Raw genomic sequence first — 6580 nt, 5'->3', positions numbered from 1 at the left:
TGATGGAGCAGGGCTGGAGACAGCACCAAGAAGGGGGAAGAGACCCCAAAGGCAGCTCTGCCAATCTCACAATTTCATATTCTCTCTTCCCCGGCCACCTGCAGCAGTCAAGGAGAGGTCATTCTTTATGTGAACCAACAGAGCCTGTGAAGTGATTGAAAACGGCACCGCTTTTTGGAATAGGGAGGAGACATTGAGACAGCAAGTCTGAAGAGGAGGCCACATTATGGGTTATTCCAGAGTTCAGGCAAGAGAAGACATGGGCTCAAACTGAGGCAATAGCAATGGGGATGGCAGGGAGAGGACTGGCTAAAGAGACAGGCCAGGACTGAAAGCCTTTTGGTACTCCTTGGAATTGGGGAGTGAATTTGAAGTTGAGCCCTGGTTTTCTGGCTTAATTGCCTAAAAAAATGGTGCTGCCATCCAGTGAGATGGGTATAACAGAACACTTGGTTATAACTGGCTGAAAACCTAATCAGACTGACCTCTAAAAAAAAAAGGAAAATAGGAGTATGCTGGTTCATATGACTGAACCATGTGAGGGTAGATTTCACTCACTTTAGGCACACCCAGAGACTCAAACCACATCATCAGTTTACTCTTCTCTCCCCCTCTGGCTCAGGTGCTCTGTGCTGACTCTGTTCTTGACAGTTCTTTCCACATTGCACAAGATGACCGCCAGCCTCATAGTCACAAGATGGCTGCCAGCACCTCCCTGAGCTACGTCCTTCCAAGTTTAAATTCAATAGAAATACGAGGTGTGATCAAAAACTACGGTGAATGCTGCTGCCGAGTGCCACCCAATGGAAAGGCAGGGGTCATTAATACGGGAAGCGGTGCATAAGAGTGCGTAATAAGTTTGAACTTGTTTGGTGCAGTCAGTCTGGTGTGAGCTATGGTTGAGAGGTGTGTTTTAAAGTGTGCCATAAATCATCCTCCATCATGACAATGCTCCGTGTCACACATCGTTTCTGGTATATGGCAATTTCTGTAACATAAAAACATTACCGTGTGTCCTCATCCACCTTATTCACTGGATCTGGCACCGTGCGACTTCTGGCTCTTCCCCAAAGTCAAAATGACTCAGGACATTGAGGCAGCCACGATAGCGCAAATAAAGACACTCATGAAAGAGGACTTCCGGAATGGCTTCAGAAAGTGGGATAAGTATCTTTGAAGTGAGGGAGAGTATTTTGAGGGGGATTAATGACAATGTGTCTTTTACTGTAATAATTTTATCTTTATTTAAACATTCACCATATCGTTTGATCACACCTCATAAACAAGAGTTGTGTCCTAGCATTTCCATGAAAGTTCTGAGATTCTCTCTGATGGGACCAGCTTAAGTACGTGCTCACCCATGAACCAATCATTGTGGTTGTGCTAATTGACTTAGACCTGGTCCATGGGCTTTGATGGAGCCATATAGACCACAGAGACTGAGAGGGGCAGCGGTATACATCCTGAAGAAACACTGGGGCTCTTGCCAGAGTAAAGGAAAATAGATGCCAGGGAGATAAACTACACCTTTCCAGCTTTGTGGACAGCATAGGAGGAAAAATAGCAGGCAGGGGGCGGAAAAGACAATGAGTCCAGATTAGAACGTGTTGTTTGAGGAGTTAATGGGATAACCCGAGGGAGATGTCCAGCAGGCAGCCGGGTAGGGAAAGACCCAGGCTTGAGAGAGATCGGTAAGTTGCCAGTGCACAGGTGGTGAGAGAGAGAGGCTTAAGTGCATAAATAATTCCATGGACTCCAGGAGCCATTCCGCACTCAGCCTCAGGAACAGCAAGTCGGGTCTAGTGAAAGTCTCCTCCTCTCTTTGCTCTTCCGGATTACGCAGTGGAGCCACCCCAGCTTCCATCTTACAACACTGGCTCTCCCTTCTTGTCTCACATTATTTTGCACCTTCCTCTCCCTTAGTTGATACCAGGACCTGATTATAGCTGTTAGTGGTCTGAGTCATTGATGCCACAGAGGAGAGAGAGCCATGCCAGGCCTTGGTGCCAGGCCACATAACAGAGCCAGGGTCCTCCAGAGCTGACGAGCACGTACTAGAAATCACACAGGCCAACGTCTCACTAGGAGACAGAGGACAAGCACTCTAAATGGGGACAATGTTGATGACTCCTCCCAGTCGTCCTGGCAATATTGTCCCCAGGCCATTATGCTGGGGGACCTATGACAGCACTGGAGGGCATCAGATGGGGAGAGATTTGTGAAATGTTGCAGTGGGAGAGGCAACTAGGCAGCCACCTAAGTCTTGTGGCATGGTCTGTTTCTGTGTCCTGGGGGCTTCACAAAGATAATAAATGTCTTTAGTGTCACTGCAAGCCGGCATGGTGTCTAACTTCATTATTTTACCTGGTGACTCCTGTGCCCTGACTACTGAGAAAAAACCTACCAAAGTGTGCCTACCCGATTTCCATTCTTCCCTCCTTTCTTGCTATCAAAACCTTAAGTTTGTGTAGGATGACAATATGCCGGCTAGAAAAACCACACTTGTCAGCATCCTTTTCAGCCAAGGGATGCAGGACACAGGACCGGACAGTGAGACTGTTTCCTGTGGGGGGTTACTCAACGAGTACGCATTCTCCTCTCCTACAGTGAACAGAATGTAAGTACTTGCCCGCTGATGGATTTAGCGACATGACTTATGTGGAAAGGTTAGCAGAGGAATAAGCAGAGACCTTAAATTTGCTTGCAGTTTGGCTCTCTCCTTGCCCTGCTGACTTACTCTGAGAAGAGCCTGCCTGGGTAATGGCTGCTTGTTCAGCCTGAGTCCCAGAACAAGTACACTCGGAGCTGACCTAGAGCCAGGAAAGCTGATCCATGTCTGGAGTGCTGCCCGGCTGAGTCTGGCCCAAATTGGCTTGTTATACTGCGTTTTGGGGTGGTTGTTATACAGCATGCTGTGGCAATCACTGACTGATGCAGAGATGGGAAAGGTGTTCACAGGGCACCGTCTCAGCTAGCAGGGTGTTTTTATCCTTTACCCTTCTCCTTCTCTTGAATGAGACAAACTCTGATTGGAAAGGGTGACGGGAACATGTGAAGCATGGCCGTGTGGAAAGACAGGATGAGCCTCCGTCCGTGATAACGCCACCAAGCCACACATCAGCCCTGAAAGGCCAAACTCTGGCTATCTTCTTACACAAGAAAACTAAAGTCTCTAATGTGATTAAGCCTCTGTTCTTTAGGTTTCTGATACTTAAAACTGAATGCAGTTCCTAAATTATAGACACAAGTAACTGTTGGCATTAAAGCCATTCCTGTGTTTGAGATCACTCGGGCAGAACATGAGGGGTCACAAGAGGGCCCCATGGGACCCCAAGGAATGTGGCTCAAGAATGTACGAGAGGAAGCACACAGAAGTGACTGAGAAGAGTCTGGGGCAGATGGAGAGCTAAGAAATGTGGTGGCCGGAGCTACAAAGGAGAGAGAGTGCCAACAGGAAACAGGGATAGACCAGACCAAATACAGTGGTGAGATGCAGACAAATGAGAAGGAAAACTTTTCAACGGATTTAGCAAGGTCCTTGACCTTGGCAGGGCTGGGGACAGAAGTCAAACCACACAATGTGATAGCATTGCAGCTCACTCTTGGGGGATAGACACTCGAGGACAGATGACGCAATGGGAGGAAACCACTCCTGGGCCAGCAGCAGGAACCATTTCTCGTCCTTGTGTCCAGGTTGAAGTCTAAATTCCTCAGTTTGGCATCCAGCGCCCCCACGATGTGGATGAGCCTGGCCTGGCCTTGTCTCCTAGCCTCCCTTCCCACATTTTAATAACACCATTCCTGACCAAGCTGACCTCCCCTTGGACTGCCTTCCCCCTTCCTATCCACGGCCTGCTCAACCTTTCAAGGTGGCACAGATGTCACTTCTTTACGATGAACGCAAGAGAAGCCTCCCACCTCCCTGTGCTCACCTTGAGTCACAATGGTCAGGGTACAAGTGGGTTTCACTCATCAGGGTGGGAATGCCGGGGTGCGGAGTGTCTGTGTTTCTGGCACATGTAGGGGGGCCAGTAGCCTCGGTGAGTTGTCATGGGCTGGTGACAGTGGGCCCTACACGAAGCTCCCAGGTCAGGGAGATCACACGGGCATCTTCAGGTCCACATCTATGCCTTACCATGCCCACAGGGCCGCTTCTGAGTGCTCAGGAAGAAAGCAGAACAATCAGCAGAGAAGCTAAGGACTTTCTTCCCTTCCCTCTGGAAACTCCAAGAGTGCAGCTGCTTCCTTTCTCTCGTTTTAGAACAAGAGGACGCAACTGTGACCAAATTTAGAAAACAACCAAAAATTAAAATAAAATACAACCCATATTTTAAAATCCATTTTGACAGCTCCACCCACTCTAAGGAGTGTCTCTTCTGAGCATCGTGGCTGAGGGACCAGCAGCAGAAGCAGCAGCAAGGCCAGCTGCAATGGCACAGTTTGGGAGGCTAGTGGGTGAAGGGGGACCTTTTCACCAAAGACAGACAGACCTGCTCCACCAGGAAATGGGGGGATAATAAGACCCCAGGGGGAGGGCAGGGCCAGGCATGGGGCAGATGGGCCCAAACTCAAGGAAGCATCTTTTTGGCTTCTTCTTTCTGCCAATAGCTGGAGAGGAAGGATGCTTTCGGAAGCTACCAGAGACCAACCACGAGGGATGGGCCCCTCCTTAGCACTATGCTACTTTTAGCACATTGTTCTGCTCTGTTCTGTGGGGAACAGAGGGAAACCCAGAGAACCAAACAAACAGTGTCACCCACCTTCTATACTAATAATAGCAACAAGGTACTGGGTGAGTACTATGTGCCAGGAGCTGTGCTAGGAGGGTTGGGTGGTGGTGGTGGTGGTTGTAATATTGTTGCCAGGCATTCTACATGAGTCATGTTGCCGCAGAAAGATTATCATAAAGTGGTGGTGGTGTGGAGGGGAGGTGGCAGGAAGGGTTTTGTGGGTCAGAGTGAGGAAAATGAATTTGTCAGGGATAAATGTAAGGTCTTGCTTTGCAAGTATGGCGTTCAAGAGTCAGTTTTAGTAAGGCTGTCAGGAAAGCTACTGTGTCCTTCGGCTGCGTTAATAAAGATAAAGAGGCGAGAGAGGTGATACTCTCACTGAACTCAGTTCCCATTGGCCCAAATGGGACCCATTCGCACTGAGCCTCTTCCCCTACAAATTGGAGCTATAAAATACCTCCTTCAGAAGGCTGCTGCGGAGATTGGACAAGGTGGTGTGTGAAAGCCGATGACTGCAGTGCCTTATAAGAAGTGTACCCTTCCTAAATAGTCATAATTGTTGTTAAACCTTGGCATTTCAAATGGAATTGAGGTTTCCTCCCAGTCGTGTGAAGAATCTGGGGATGCCTATCATCGTCATGCCTCTGAACCCCTGTTACGAGCAGAGGAAGGAGACTAATTCTGTATTTCCCTAAAGGACAAAACCATGCTCACTTGGCAAAAGCCAATAGTATTAAGCCAATTTCAGCCAAATAATAGGAATTGGGAAAACAAAAAAAGACTGCGAGGAAATACAGTTGATCCTTGAACAACACAGGGTGAGGGGTGTCAACCCCCCACCCCAAAGAGTCAAAAATCTGTGTCTAACTTTGGACTCCCCCAAAACTTAACTAGTAATAGCCTACTGTTGACCGGAAGCCTTAACGAGAACATAAAGAGTTGCTTAACACAAATTTTGTATGTTATATGTATTATATATTGTATTCTTACAATACAGTAAGCTAGAGAATATGTTGTGAAGAAAATCGTAGGAAGAGAAAATATATTTACAGTACGATATGTAGTTATTTTTTTAAATCCACACTGTAAGTGGACCCACACAGTTCAAAGCCGTGTTGTTCAAGGGTCAACTGTACTTCCAAATGGTGCTGTTTCTGAGTAAGGGAAATTTAAAAGTGATTTCTTTATATTCTTATGTTGTTCCTAAATTTTCAGCTGAGCATATATTTTTGAACAATCTGGAAAAAGAAAGTGTTAAAAAGAAAAAAAGAAAAAGACGTTTGTCAGGAATGCTGTTGTAGGAACGGGAAACCTACCAAATGTGACTCTTGTTTCCCAAATTCTAAAACCTGAAATCTATTCCCAACAGAGGCGATGTAGTAGGAGAGCATTTTCTTGGCCTCTCTTGGGCCACCCCTGCCCTCCCCGTTAGAAGACAAGGACAGGTACCTGACAAAGTATCACTGAGTCTGGTTCTGGGAGTAAAGGGACCAACTACTCCCACGGAAGATGTCGCTAAGGGTCTCAGAAGCCCATGAGGTGGGGAAGGATTTTTCAGCCCAGCATTAGGGACAGCTGGGTCTCAGTCTCTGGGCAAATAAGCATCAGAGTGTGGCAGAGTTAAGTCTTCCCTCAACTTTTAATTAAGAAAAGAGGCTTGGGTTGGATTCTAAAAGGCAGGAGTGAGCGGCAGAGGCAGGGGAATGGGACAGACATTGGAACCGGCAGCAGCAAATGTGGGTTCTGGTCCAAGCCTTGTCTCCCCTCGCTGTGTGATGCTGGGTAAGGCCCATCCCTCTCTGAACCTCAGGGCCTCTCTTTATGGTTGCAAGAGGTTGGGCAGAATGAGT

Source organism: Rhinolophus hipposideros, assembly GCF_964194185.1.
Source record: "Rhinolophus hipposideros genome assembly, chromosome: 11".
NCBI lineage: Eukaryota > Metazoa > Chordata > Mammalia > Chiroptera > Rhinolophidae > Rhinolophus > Rhinolophus hipposideros.
Note: the sequence above shows the minus strand (reverse complement) of the source record.